Below are 16,560 nucleotides of genomic sequence, written 5' to 3'. Positions count from 1 at the left end.
TTGGTTCTCAGTGAATGTAGGATTGCGGCAGGGGTGTGTGATGTCTCCATGGTTGTTTAATTTGTTTATGGATAGGGTTGTTAGGGAGGTAAATGCAAGAGTTTTGGAAAGAGGGGCAAGTATGAAGTCTGTTGGGGATGAGAGAGCTTGGGAAGTGAGTCAGATGTTGTTCGCTGATGATACAGCGCTGGTGGCTGATTCATGTGAGAAACTGCAGAAGCTGGTGACTGAGTTTGGTAAAGTGTGTGGAAGAAGAAAGTTAAGAGTAAATGTGAATAAGAGCAAGGTTATTAGGTACAGTAGGGTTGAGGGTCAAGTCAATTGGGAGGTGAGTTTGAATGGAGAAAAACTGGAGGAAGTGAAGTGTTTTAGATATCTGGGAGTGGATCTGGCAGCGGATGGAACCATGGAAGCGGAAGTGGATCATAGGGTGGGGGAGGGGGCGAAAATCCTGGGGGCCTTGATGAATGTGTGGAAGTCGAGAACATTATCTCGGAAAGCAAAAATGGGTATGTTTGAAGGAATAGTGGTTCCAACAATGTTGTATGGTTGCGAGGCGTGGGCTATGGATAGAGATGTGCGCAGGAGGATGGATGTGCTGGAAATGAGATGTTTGAGGACAATGTGTGGTGTGAGGTGGTTTGATCGAGTAAGTAACGTAAGGGTAAGAGAGATGTGTGGAAATAAAAAGAGCGTGGTTGAGAGAGCAGAAGAGGGTGTTTTGAAATGGTTTGGGCACATGGAGAGAATGAGTGAGGAGAGATTGACCAAGAGGATATATGTGTCGGAGGTGGAGGGAACGAGGAGAAGAGGGAGACCAAATTGGAGGTGGAAAGATGGAGTGAAAAAGATTTTGTGTGATCGGGGCCTGAACATGCAGGGGGGTGAAAGGAGGGCAAGAAATAGAGTGAATTGGAGTCATGTGGTATACAGGGGATGACGTGCTGTCAGTGGATTGAAGCAAGGCATGTGAAGCGTCTGGGGTAAACCATGGTAAGCTGTGTAGGTATGTATATTTGCGTGTGTGGACGTGTGTATGTACATGTGTATGGGGGGGGGCCATTTCTTTCGTCTGTTTCCTTGCGCTACCTCGCAAACGCGGGAGACAGCGACAAAGTAAAAAAAAAAAAAAAAAAAAAAAAAAAAAAATGTATATATATGCCTCTGTCTGTGTATGTATATGTATGTATACGTTGAAATGTATAGGTATGTATATGTGCGTGTGTGGGCGTTTATGTATATACATGTGTATGTGGGTGGGTTGGGCCTTTCTTTCGTCTGTTTCTTTGCGCTACCTCGCTAATGCGGGAGACAGCGACAAATGATAAAAAGAAAATAGATATAATATAAATATACATGTTGGAAAGGATCACAATTTTGCGCGTGATCAAGATAATCCTATGAGTCCACGGGGAAAATGAAACACGAAAAGTTCCCAAGTGCACTTTCGTGTAATAATCACATCATCAGGGGAGACACAAGAGAGAAATACAACAGTCAGTTGATATACATCGAAGAGACGACGCTAGGACGCCATTTGGTAAACATGTGATTGTATATCAACTGACTTATATTTCTCTCTTGTGTCTCCCCTGATGATGTGATTATTACACGAAAGTGCACTTGGGAACTTTTCGTGTTTCATTTTCCCCGTGGACTCATAGGAATAAATAAATAAATAGATAAATAAATAAATAAATATATATATATATATATATATATATATATATATATATATATATATATATATATATATATATATATATATATATATATATATATATTCCCTGGGGATAGGGGAGAAAGAATACTTCCCACGTATTCCCTGCGTGTCGAAGAAGGCGACTAAAAGGGAAGGGAGCGTGGGGCTGGAAATCTTCCCCTCTCAGTTTTTTTTAATTTTCCAAAAGAAGGAACAGAGAAGCGGGCCAGGTGAGGATATTCCCTCAAAGGTCCAGTCCTCTGTTCTTAACGCTACCTTGCTAACGCGGGAAATGGCGAATAGTATGAATAAAAATAAAAAAATATATATATATATATACACCCATGTTGTTTACAAAATATGCATTCACAATAAAGGTCCTTAATGGCCAGTAAGAGGCTCTTGTCTACTGTCTCTACTGTATGAACAGCCGCATATCCAAGCTACTCGTTCGCGTTCAACTCTCCAGATGGTTCATGTCTGCTTTCCCGCACAATCTTGGTTATCAGACTCTAATAAATCCGTACATCTCCGCACCATTTCAGTATCCGACGTATGACCGGCAAAAACTAGCCCCTAGGGTGTCTGTAGACCCGACTATTAAAAGTGGAAATGTTGTGGGGAAAGAGGGTCAGACGGAGAGAAGGAAGAGAATTCCCGTTTCCCTGTTCCTGAGGAGGCGAGTGTCTCGTAACGGGTCAACCTCCACACAGACACAACGGGCAGCAGGAGCCAGACGCGAGGCAGCAAGACACACAGGCAGCACACACTAGCGCAACCCCAGCACGATACAGGAATGATAGAGGGAGGACATCAAGATCAAGGAGGACACAGAGAAGGAGCGGTGGAGTGAGGTGATGCCTGAAGAATAAATGAGACGGAAGGCTGTGGATTCTATTCAAGCTACTGGAAAGGCCGAGGAAGAATCATCCCAGATATATGGGTAGTAATCCATACTGGAAAGTATAAGGCCATGTATATGAGTAGTAATCCATTCTGAAAAGTATAAGGCCAGATATACGAGTAGTAATCCGGACTGGAAAGTATAAGGCCAGATATATGAGTAATAAATAATCGATACTGGAAAGTATAAGGCCAGATATATGATCAGTAATCTATACTGGAAAGTATAAGACCAGATATATGAGTAGTAATCCATACTGGAAAGTATAAGACCAGATATATGAGTAGTAATCCATACTGGACAGTGTAAGGCCAAATATTTGAGTAGTAATCCGTTATGGAAAGTATAAGGCGTACGAACAACAGCAAAATACTACATAATATCTGGTAATCTATCAACAAATTTGGATTTAATCTAAAATTACCAAATATGATTCGAGACTCGTCTCGAACCACTGAATAAACATTAGCACAGTAACATGAATAGATCTAATAAAACACACACACACACACATACACACATACACGCAAACCTCTCTGTACATCAAAATGATAATGATGTTGTAGGATACATACACACACGGTCATCGATGAGAATATACGATGGAATTTGACAACAGGGAATGTGACTTCCAGGCTCCCGAATAATTGGGATGAGTGCACGATGAGTATTGCTTATGGTTGTCGCACATTGGTTGGTCTTCATGAGTCAGGAATTATTTTGCTATACGTGAATAAACATCACATTTTCCTCAGATGGTTCTATGATGCCAGGCATTTTCTGAAATTCATCCCATTAGCCATCAATATCTGCACATTCAATCAGCCATCATTTTACCCAACTTTTCCTTCAGTTTCATGACATGGAATGAACAGCCTTCAGTGTTCCCACCATGAGTCAGCCAAGTGGTCCGTCAGTTTCATCACCACGATTCAGTCAAGTGATTCGTCAGTTTCATCATGTATAACCAATCAGTGTTCTCACCACGATTCAGTTTAGTGATTCGTCAGTTTCATCCTATATAACCAACAATCACTGTTCTCACCACGATTCAGTAAAGTGATTCGTCAGTTTCATCACATATAACCAACAATCAAGTGCTCTCACCACGATTCAGTCTAATGATTCGTCAGTTTCATCACATATAACCAACAATCAAGTGCTCTCACCACGATTCAGTCTAGTGATTCGTCAGTTTCATCACATATAACCAACAACCAGTGTTCTCACCACGATTCAGTCTAGTGATTCGTCAGTTTCATCATGTATAAACAATCAGTGTTCTCACCAAGATTCAGTCAAGTGATTCGTCAGTTTCATCACATATAACCAACAACCAGTGTTCTCACCAAGATTCAGTCAAGTGATTCGTCAGTTTCATCATATACAACCAACAACCAGTGTTCTCACCAAGATTCAGTCAAGTGATTCGTCAGTTTCATCACATACAGGTTGGCCAGTCGTCAGTGTCCTCGCTAGTAACCTGAATTCATAGTGCAAGCAGCGGGTATCGCTAATATCATCTTGAAGGCTTGACATCTACAAAGAGACTAGTTACATGTTAATTATTTATGACGAAACCAGACATATCACTTCCACCCGTGTCCACCTGGCTGACAGGCTGAACACAGCTGGTGGACGTGAGGCGCAAGGATCTACACTTTAGCGTTAACGAACTTCATGCCGAGAGGCAATCAGGCCCGGAATCCGAGCTTAGATGTCCATCTGATCAAGACGGCTGTCTAAAAAGTACACTGAACTGTCTTGAAACTAATATGTTCATGATTTGTACCCAGATATTTTTATCTTTTCGGGGTGGGAGAGATGTAATGGGCCAGGCGCAAAGAAGAGGGACATAAACTCGTACGATCTGCACAGTTTCTAAAGACGCTGTGGTTACTTGCACCCGAGGTACTGAATGTCAGCATCATCAACTTTCTTGAGTTCTGATGAAGTACGATACTCCCTCACCAGCCTGATGGACTTACGGCATTGTGTCTCTTAACTAAGATCCAGGTAAAGGCTTCGCCAAACTGTTAAACGAGTCACATATCAAATTACCATCAGGGAAATTCAGGCATATCCGATCACTCATATCCGATTCCTATTTGGCAGTTGTGGCGCGTCTCATTTCATTCTAGAGGAAATCCCACATCTGGTTACTTCCTAGACAATCTGGCTTACCCAATGACCGCCTGGGGGCTCTAATCAGACTAAAGAGTTTGCGGTCATCAAGGCAAAGTTACTACCTTGGAAGTGGTAGCGCAAAAGGACTACACAGTAGGTCGCAAGGGGTCCTCGTCAAACGCCACTGAGCATAGAATATTGATCTAAAGTTATCGCAAAATTGTTTCAATCACATAAACTTACAGTCGTTCCGCACCGTCAAACTAATGCATCAGATGGATATAAGTGGATGTAGTCTCGTCATTTTAGGATGATTATCGTTAATGATAAGGTGATCTGCCATTACCTGTATGGCTTGTGTAAACCCATCCCTAAAAGAGTCTATCCTCTCTGTGATACTAGACATGACGCTCTTGGTTGTATCTGTACCTCTAGTAGTAGCCATCCATATACATTAGAATTCATGTGATTACCATCTCCCAGATACTGCTAACGCCATTAGTGCCCATAGACTTGCCTTCACCCAGCAGTGATATCTTAAGTTCTAATAATCGTGTAACTTTCCAAGTACAGTTGATACTTTTCATGGTGATGGGAAACGAATCGACGAGAGTCTATTTGCGTTTGTTCACTTATTTCAGACAGATTTGTTACTTCCAATCTGATTACACTTTTTTTATTTCTAACTGACTCGCGCTCTACATCCTTATTAACACTGTGCAAGTCTGGCTAGAGCATCATATTCACCGTGGTCTCGGGGATCCAGGTAGGGGGAAATCTTCAACAATCTGAACAAAACCCCTATACATATCGTGCTTCATTTCTCCGTCTGGCTTCAAGAGGCAATTATGTTACATCCTGGTGTCAGGGTATCTAAGTGGGCACTGGTGACAAGAGAAAGCCCGAGAGAAGTTTTTTTGTGGTTGTAGGTTATGCAAGCTCAAAGAGCGATGAGCACGGCGAAGTTTCATGTGTAGGCTAGATGCCTAGAAATGTAGTCTAACATTCGTATCTCCTTTGTTACCGTGGAGTTGGATCACAACGGGAGCACTACCAGCCCTCCCAGTAGCAGAGATGAGGTATCCATCTGTATAAGTGTCCTGTGTTACGTTATCTTCAGCCTGGATTTTGTGTACGTGGTCAAGAGAAATGATCTTACTAATGTGTTGGAGGGAGAGAGTGTGTGGGCGATTTTTTTCTTGGGCGTATTAGTGGTAGTGATGTTAGATGGAGGTATCTGCCAGTGGGACGGGAAATGCGACTACTTCCTAATTTTGTGAAAGTGATGCTCGCCAACCTCCAAACCTTATCTTGCATATGGCGGTTGCTTGGATCCATTTAGATTCACTTGTTCTTTTGGGTATATACGTTAAACGAGTCTGGGGAAATAGTATCATCTGCGTCACCTAATCTCTAGTACCCAGTTCTTTCCTCATGTCAAGCATTTTTACTGGACTTGGGACAGCCAAGTACAATTCTTAGGTCTTCATTACACATTTTGTTAAGCCCGGTTGGATGTGGATAGGGAGCTGTGGTTTCGGTGCATTACACATGACAGCCGGAGACTGGGTGTGAACGAATGTGGCCTTATTTGTCCGTTACCCTTTCGCTACCTCGCTGAAGCAGGGGGTAGCAATGAAGGCGAGAAAGTATGAATATGCACATGTGTATGTATGTGCAAGTTTGTATATGTATTCATATATGTTGATATGTATATATATATGAGCGTGTACTTGCGTGTATGTATATGTATGTATATGAGTGGATGGGTCTTTCTTCGTCTGTTTCCTGGAGCTATCTCGCTAACGTGGAAAACGGCGATCAAGTATAATAGAATAAATTATATATATATATATATATATATATATATATATATATATATATATATATATATATATATATATATATATATATATATATATATATGTATATATATATATATTCTTTCATACTATTCGCCATTTCCCGCATTAGCGAGGTAGCGTTAAGAACAGAGGACTGGGCCTTTGAGGGAATATCCTCACCTGGCCCCCTTCTCTGTTCCCTCTTTCGGAAAATTGAAAAAAAAAAATGAGGGGAGGATTTCCAGCCCCCCGCTCCCTTCCCTTTTAGTCGCCTTCTACAACACGCAGGGAATACGTGGGAAGTATTCTTTCTCCTCTATCCCCAGGGATATATATATATATTTTTTTTTTTTTTTTTTATACTTTGTCGCTGTCTCCCGCGTTTGCGAGGTAGCGCAAGGAAACAGACGAAAGAAATGGCCCAACCCCCCCCCCCCCATACACATGTACATACACACGTCCACACACGCAAATATACATACCTACACAGCTTTCCATGGTTTACCCCAGACGCTTCACATGCCTTGATTCAATCCACTGACAGCACGTCAACCCCTGTATACCACATGACTCCAATTCACTCTATTCCTTGCCCTCCTTTCACCCTCCTGCATGTTCAGGCCCCGATCACACAAAATCTTTTTCACTCCATCTTTCCACCTCCAATTTGGTCTCCCTCTTCTCCTCGTTCCCTCCACCTCCGACACATATATCCTCTTGGTCAATCTCTCCTCACTCATTCTCTCCATGTGCCCAAACCATTTCAAAACACCCTCTTCTGCTCTCTCAACCACGCTCTTTTTATTTCCACACATCTCTCTTACCCTTACGTTACCTACTCGATCAAACCACCTCACACCACACATTGTCCTCAAACATCTCATTTCCAGCACATCCATCCTCCTGCGCACATCTCTATCCATAGCCCACGCCTCGCAACCATACAACATTGTTGGAACCACTATTCCCTCAAACATACCCATTTTCGCTTTCCGAGATAATGTTCTCGACTTCCACACATTTTTCAAGGCTCCCAAAATTTTCGCCCCCTCCCCCACCCTATGATCCACTTCCGCTTCCATGGTTCCATCCGCTGACAGATCCACTCCCAGATATCTAAAACACTTCACTTCCTCCAGTTTTTCTCCATTCAAACTCACCTCCCAATTGACTTGACCCTCACCCCTACTGTACCTAATAACCTTGCTCTTATTCACATTTACTCTCAACTTTCTTCTTCCACACACTTTACCAAACTCAGTCACCAGCTTCTGCAGTTTCTCACATGAATCAGCCACCAGCGCTGTATCATCAGCGAACAACAACTGACTCACTTCCCAAGCTCTCTCATCCCCAACAGACTTCATACTTGCCCCTCTTTCCAGGACTCTTGCATTTACCTCCCTTACAACCCTATCCATAAACAAATTAAACAACCATGGAGACATCACACACCCCTGCCGCAAACCTACATTCACTGAGAACCAATCACTTTCCTCTCTTCCTACACGTACACATGCCTTACATCCTCGATAAAAACTTTTCACTGCTTCTAACAACTTGCCTCCCACACCATATATTCTTAATACCTTCCACAGAGCATCTCTATCAACTCTATCATATGCCTTCTCCAGATCCATAAATGCTACATACAAATCCATTTGCTTTTCTAAGTATTTCTCACATACATTCTTCAAAGCAAACACCTGATCCACACATCCTCTACCACTTCTGAAACCGCACTGCTCTTCCCCAATCTGATGCTCTGTACATGCCTTCACCCTCTCGATCAATACCCTCCCATATAATTTACCAGGAATACTCAACAAACTTATACCTCTGTAATTTGAGCACTCACTCTTATCCCCTTTGCCTTTGTACAATGGCACTATGCACGCATTCCGCCAATCCTCAGGCACCTCACCATGAGTCATACATACATTAAATAACCTTACCAACCAGTCAACAATACAGTCACCCCCTTTTTTAATAAATTCCACTGCAATACCATCCAAACCTGCTGCCTTGCCGGCTTTCATCTTCCGCAAAGCTTTTACTACCTCTTCTCTGTTTACCAAATCATTTTCCCTAACCCTCTCACTTTGCACACCACCTCGACCAAAACACCCTATATCTGCCACTCTGTCATCAGACACATTCAACAAACCTTCAAAATACTCATTCCATCTCCTTCTCACATCACCGCTACTTGTTATCACCTCCCCATTTGCGCCCTTCACTGAAGTTCCCATTTGCTCCCTTGTCTTACGCACCCTATTTACCTCCTTCCAGAACATCTTTTTATTCTCCCTAAAATTTACTGATAGTCTCTCACCCCAACTCTCATTTGCCCTTTTTTTCACCTCTTGCACCTTTCTCTTGACCTCCTGTCTCTTTCTTTTATACTTCTCCCACTCAATTGCATTTTTTCCCTGCAAAAATCGTCCAAATGCCTCTCTCTTCTCTTTCACTAATATATATATATATATATATATATATATATATATATATATATATATATATATATATATATATATATATATATATATATGTGTGTGTGTGTGTGTGTGTGTGTGTGTGTGTGTGTGTGTGTGTGTTAAAACCTATATTTGTTCATCATTTTCGTATTCCTGAAATATTACAAAATCGCCCGAAGCTGTACTCGTGACTAATGATATCTCGGGAGGGTTGGTATGCCTGTCCTCACCCACCACCATTCAGCTACCCATCACAGGAGTGTGTTGCCATATGTGAATAATTCATCAGTTATATATGGGATTATTGTCTCACAGTGTAGGGAGACTGTTGTTACCACTCGTGATATATGGCCTACTCAGTAATGTAGCTCACATGGGTGAACAATGATTTGTTTTGACGTTTTACTGATGTCCAATAATCGAATCGTGAGACCGAGTTCACTGATTATGAAACTGGTTCACGAGACGTTCTGTTGCCGGCTAAGAACCATATGCGAGCCAACGTGCCACGATCTTATCTTCCTCATGCCATTCCTCATGGAAGAGATCGATGGCCGTAAAACCCAACAAACAAAGACTCATAGAAGTCTCCTCACAGGAAACGCGGGGAGCCATCATCGCCCTTTACGATGAGGAGTCGCAGCAACACACACCTGATCCTGCCCTGCGGCAGACTGGTGTCTGCCGGAACACCGTCTTTCCAATGGATCAGGCGACACCTTGAGACTGGGGACCACAGCTGATAACGGCAACGGTTGACCGGCCAACCACGCAGCAGCACTACCCCGCAGGAGGACCGTTCTCATGCCGTAATGTCTGGGCAGATACGTTGTAAATATAAGTATAAAACGAGAGAAACAAAATGACTAATATCTATTGGTTGCGACTACACGTATTCATGGTATTTCACTGAACCATTAGGCCACAGCAGCTGCTACTGATGACGAGCGACCCGTTTACAACCGCAGCCAGCATACGCCAGGATCTGGAACTGCAATGCAGCACTCACACACCGGCGTCACTCCACTGGGCGTATAGCGGCATGCAACGCCACATGGAGGCCAGAATGGAATACGCACTTGAGCATGCTAACAAGGAAGACAGCTTTAGAGACAGAGTAGTATTTTTCTGACGAAAAAAAAAAACCTTTGGCACCGACGCGTCCGTGCCACATCTGTTTGGCGGCTCGTCAACAGCAGGTTGTGAGTCCATGTGTGTCTGTTTGTTCCTCTGATTATAATGTATTATCCTTGAATACATAGTTTTATGTATCATATGCTATTTTTGACATTATACTCGTAAGATGCTATGAGATTCGAGGCAAAGCGTGTGGCGAAAGGCAAGAGAGGAGTGGCTGGGTGAGCGTTGGTGTGCGTGGCTGGATGCAGGCAGGCGTGGAGTGGCAGGGTGAGCGTTGGTGTGCGTGGCTGGATGCAGGCAGGCGTGGAGTGGCTGGGTGAGCGTTGGTGTGCGTGGCTGGATGCAAGCAGGTGTGGGTCAGCTGGTTGATGCTGGTGTGGGCAGGATCATCGGCCACAAGCATATTGCCGTACTAAGGGAGAGGCTCACCTCCCACCCGTTGAAGCAGTGTCGAGCGGTTAGGGAGCGGTTGGCCCGACCAGACATCCCCCAATCATAACCCTTTTGTCACACCCACCCAGATCCCCGGATCCCAACCCCATCCAGCATGGTTTGGGCAGCTATGATGAAATGCATGCCGGGATACGGGAAGTCATCTGACCCGCGACGTGTGGCACCACCTGAGAAGTCGTGAGGAATGCGATCCAACATCATTGCTGGCGGCATTCATGACGCCTCGCAGCAGGAGGTGATCATATAAAAAATACTAACCAACTTAAAAAAAAAAAAAAAGATACCCACTTCATAAGTTCGTAATTCCTGTATTTGGGAACTCGTGTAAAATGACGCAATAGCAGCACACACGTCTGACGTCTCCTTACCAGTTCGAGGAGAGATAATATACCATTACAGAACAGTAACGTTTAAAGGGAGCAGTAATTACTTGTTGGAGCATGTAGGCCACCACTGATACGGAAGGTCAAGCTTTCATAGGTAATAAACTTACTTGGCATATCTTTCGTTGCTTAACTGAGAGGTTAAAATATATTAGTACGAGTGACTTCATGAGGTTATCTACAACATTACAAACATTATGAACGAATACGACAGAAAGTATCACAATGAATCAACATAATGGCATCCGCATTGATACAGGTCTGCCAACCTCCGGCCCAAACAGCCTTCACACACCAATGTTTATCGACCATTGTGTTTCCCACAAAGTATGCACAGATAGTTGTTTAGGCGACTGTACATAAGATGCAGGTAAAACCACAAGACAGAAAATACGAAGTGTCAAACGCTTTCGTATAATTACATCGTCAGGACTGAATACAGATAAAGAGAACAAGAATACAATATACCACAAGCGGCGCAAAAAGAAGAAAAACAAAAACAGTTGAAGGAACTAAGGCATAGGTCACCTTTGATAAACTCACCGTTCCCAGGTTACAACCTCAGGTTAGCCTGTGTGTTCTGGGAAGCCTGAGTCTGTAATCTTGAGAGTGGTGAGGTCATCAGAGTCGACCTGTGCCTTAATCCCCTCAACTGTTTCTTAATTGGTTTGCCAGTGGTGGCTGGTACATTGTGTTCTGGGGTTCTCTTGATCAGTATTCAGTCCTGAAGATGTAACGAAATCTCTTAACACTTTGTATTTCAGTTTCATTTTGGCTTTGCTTGCATATATATATATGTGTGTATATATATATATATATATATATATATATATATATATATATATATATATATATATATATATATATGTGTGTGTGTGTGTGTGTGTGTGTGTGTGTGTGTGATGTCTCCATGGTTGTTTAATTTGTTTATGGATGGGGTTGTTAGGGAGGTAAATGCAAGAGTTTTGGAAAGAGGGGCAAGAATGAAGTCTGTTGTGGATGAGAGAGCTTGGGAAGTGAGTCAGTTGTTGTTCGCTGATGATACAGCGCTGGTGGCTGATTCATGTGAGAAACTGCAGAAGCTGGTGACTGAGTTTGGTAAAGTGTGTGAAAGAAGAAAATTAAGAGTAAATGTGAATAAGAGCAAGGTTATTAGGTACAGTAGGGTTGAGGGTCAAGTCAATTGGGAGGTAAGTTTGAATGGAGAAAAACTGGAGGAAGTAAAGTGTTTTAGATATCTGGGAGTGGATCTGGCAGCGGATGGAACCATGGAAGCGGAGGTAGATCATAGGGTGGGGGAGGGGGCGAAAATTCTGGGAGCCTTGAAGAATGTGTAAAAGTCGAGAACATTATCTCGGAAAGCAAAAGTGGGTATGTTTGAAGGAATAGCGGTTCCAACAATGTTGTATGGTTGCGAGGCGTGGGCTATGAATAGAGTTGTGCGCAGGAGGGTGGATGTGCTGGAAATGAGATGTTTGAGGACAATGTGTGGTGTGAGGTGGTTTGATCGAGTAAGTAACGTAAGGGTAAGAGAGATGTGTGGAAATAAAAAGAGCGTGGTTGAAAGAGCAGAAGAGGGTGTTTTGAAATGGTTTGGGCACATGGAGAGAATGAGTGAGGAAAGACTGACCAAGAGGATATATGTGTCGGAGGTGGAGGGAACGAGGAGAAGTGGGAGACCAAATTGGAGGTGGAAAGATGGAGTGAAAAAGATTTTGTGTGATCGGGGCCTGAACATGCAGGAGGGTGAAAGGAGGGCAAGGAATAGAGTGAGTTGGATCGATGTGGTATACCGGGGTTGACGTGCTGTCAGTGGATTGAATCAGGGCATGTGAAGCGTCTGGGGTAAACCATGGAAAGCTGTGTAGGTATGTATGTGTGTGTACGTGTATGTATATACATGTGTATGGGGGTGGGTTGGGCCATTTCTTTCGTCTGTTTCCTAGAAGGCCGGCTTGCAAGCCATATATATATATATATATATATATATATATATATTTTCCCTGGGGATAGGGGAGAAAAAATACTTCCCACGTATTCCCTGCGTGTCGTAGAAGGCGACTAAAAGGGGAGGGAGCGGGTGGCTGGAAATCCTCCCCTCTCGTTTTTTTTTCAATTTTCCAAAAGAAGGAACAGAGAAGGGGGGCCAGGTGAGGATATTCCCTCAAAGGCCCAGTCCTCTGTTCTTAACGCTACCTCGCTAATGCGGGAAATGGCGAATAGTAAGAAAGAAAAGAAAAAGAAAATATATATATATATATATATATATATATATATATATATATATATATATATATATATATATATATATATATATATATAGAGAGAGAGAGAGAGAGAGAGAGAGAGAGAGAGAGAGAGAGAGAGAGAGATCGGACAGAACAGCCAAGTCAGAAGTACAGATGTAAAAAAACTAGTTTCTCACTGGCTTGCAAGCCGGCCTTCTAGGAAACGGGCAAGTAATTGCATTCTACAGCAGCAAAACTAGACTTAGGTGTGACACGATAATGACTTAACTGATGTGATAGTAAAGTATACAAGTCTTTTCCTTTTCGAGCATATGAAATGATGTTGCTGAACAGTTCATCCATTGCGCAATTATTCGATGCTTGTCTTTCTTATCATCTTTCTTTCATCCTCCTTCTTCTTCGTTATGTATTCCACGTCAACGTAACATGCGTCACGAACTCTGAACCTCCTTTCGTATCTACATTCCTTGGCTACCTTTTTTTTTCGTCTGTAACATGCCTCTCGGTTTCAGTAGAGCCTCGGTGGAGGACAGATATTGTTCTCGTAGTAGTCCTGTAACCTTAACCGTGGAGGCTGCAGATGTGTCAGACCCGCTAACATTCTTAATATTTATAAACTCGTCTCGGTAGGCCAGACCTCACCCCTCTGGCTGGTCTAGTAGAGGGTTGAGAGCCCTTCGCGAGGACCTTGGGCAATCTATCTCTGAACGTAAATATACTTAAAATCATGAAAAAGAAAGATCACATTATTTCTCAAAAGGGAAATTAGCTTTAGAGATAAACAACCCAGTATTTCGTTCAGTTCTACTGAGGACTAAAGACAGATGGGGTTTATATATATATATATATATATATATATATATATATATATATATATATATATATATATATATATATATATATATTAGCTTAAGACTACTGGGAGGGTCTGGTTCTGTGTCAGTTTACAGAGAGCGTATTTCACGAATGACCCATGTAAAGGCATGAAAACTGGAGGTCTGTAAGTAACTTTGGATTCATTTGATGATGTAGTATCAAAATATATGAGACCGGATATATATATATATATATATATATATATATATATATATATATATATATATATATATATATATATATATATATATATATTTATTTATATTATTTTTATTTTTATTTTGCTTTGTCGCTGTCTCCCGCGTTTGCGATGTAGCGCAAGGAAACAGACGAAAGAAACGGCCCAACCCACCCCCATACACAATGTATATACATACACATCCACACACGCAAATATACATACCTATACATCTCAATGTACACATATATATACACACACAGACACATACATATATACCCATGCACACAATACACACTCTGTCTTTATTCATTCCCATCGCCACCTCGCCACACATGGAATACCATTCCCCTCCCCCCTCATGTGTGCGAGGTAGCACTAGGAAAAGACAACAAAGGCCCCATTCGTTCACACTCAGTCTCTAGCTGTCATGCAATAATGCCCGAAACCACAGCTCCCTTTCCACATCCAGGCCCCACACAACTTTCCATGGTTTACCCCAGACGCTTCACATGCCCTGATTCAATCCACTGACAGCACGTCAACCCCGGTATACCACATCGATCCAATTCACTCTATTCCTTGCCCTCCTTTCACCCTCCTGCATGTTCAGGCCCCGATCACTCAAAATCTTTTTCACTCCATCTTTCCACCTCCAATTTGGTCTCCCACTTCTCCTCGTTCCCTCCACCTCCGACACATATATCCTCTTGGTCAATCTTTCCTCACTCATTCTCTCCATGTGCCCAAACCATTTCAAAACACCCTCTTCTGCTCTCTCAACCACGCTCTTTTTATTTCCACACATCTCTCTTACCCTTACATTACTTACTCGATCAAACCACCTCACACCACACATTGTCCTCAAACATCTCATTTCCAGCACATCCATCCTCCTGCGCACAACTCTATCCATAGCCCACGCCTCGCAACCATACAACATTGTTGGAACCACTATTCCTTCAAACATACCCATTCTTGCTTTCCGAGATAATGTTCTCGACTTCCACACATTCTTCAAGGCTCCCAGGATTTTTTACGCCCCCTCCCCCACCGTACCTATATATATATATATATATATATATATATATATATATATATATATATATATATATATATATATATATATATATATATCAATTCATTTATAGGAACCGACATGCCCTGATTGAGGTGCCATAGTGAGTGAAAAAAATAAAGTGAGAGAAAAAGAAAGTAGAAACTTCCAGGGCTCCGCAGGTGTTTGTAGACCTGACTCTCACGAAGGAGAGGGAGAGCAAGATTTTCCCACAACTCAACTGTTCCAGTGTATAAGGAAGTTATCAGAACGGTCAATCTTCGAGTGGCCGCTCTCTACACAGAAACTCAGGTCCAGACCTTGAAGAGGGACCGGGACACATGCACAAAGACCAAGAAAACGGTGGCCAAAATTATATCCGCTGAAAAGAGACAGAAAGAAAAGAGCATGGCGGCGTACAGAAAGGGGTGGTTGAAAAGAGGTGACGCTACGAAAATGTACCGAAACAGAAGGCTTTTGATTCCACTCTGATTAATAAAAAAAAAAGGTGGAATAAAAGACATGCCACATGTGGGAACAGTACTTCATACCAGGACGAATAAAACACGTCTAGATATGAAATACTTGTGCATAAAAAAAAACACACTGACGGAACTTATAAATTACCCCCCAGCTTTTGGGGGTGCAGGCTTTATGTTGTTGAACTTTTGGGGGCTTCCAGGATAGAGTGAAGGATGTGGTTACGCCCAACATGCATATATCATTACGGAGCTGGGTTGTGGTGATCTCAAACTGAACAGAGGGAAACGAATGGCTTCTGAGTAGAGATGTAGGGAGATAATTGCGTGTGAGTCACTATCACGTTTGATCAGGTTACTGTTTCCCAAATCTGAGGTAGGAAACAGATCTAAGGTACTGCACTGGTATGTATTAAGGGCGGATATGTGTTCAGTAGGAGATGGAGAACGGGTATCAAAAGGAGGAGAAGGAACGTATGTAAAGCGGAATCATGAGAGTAAATATAGCTGGAATGAAAAGAGAGAAAAGCATCTACTGAGAGAAGAAAGATTGCAGGAAACAGATGAAGATCCTGAGGAACACCACTATTGGTAGAAGAGAAAGGTTAAGTCGCTCAGTCAACGACTAGTGCAGTGGAGCGGCCAGGGAGAAATGGAGCAGTCAGAGAGGAAACTTTGCATTAGGGAAAAG

This window comes from Panulirus ornatus, chromosome 4 (genome assembly GCF_036320965.1).
Source record: "Panulirus ornatus isolate Po-2019 chromosome 4, ASM3632096v1, whole genome shotgun sequence".
In the NCBI taxonomy this organism is placed as follows: Eukaryota; Metazoa; Arthropoda; class Malacostraca; order Decapoda; family Palinuridae; genus Panulirus; species Panulirus ornatus.
This window is presented reverse-complemented; position numbering follows the sequence as displayed.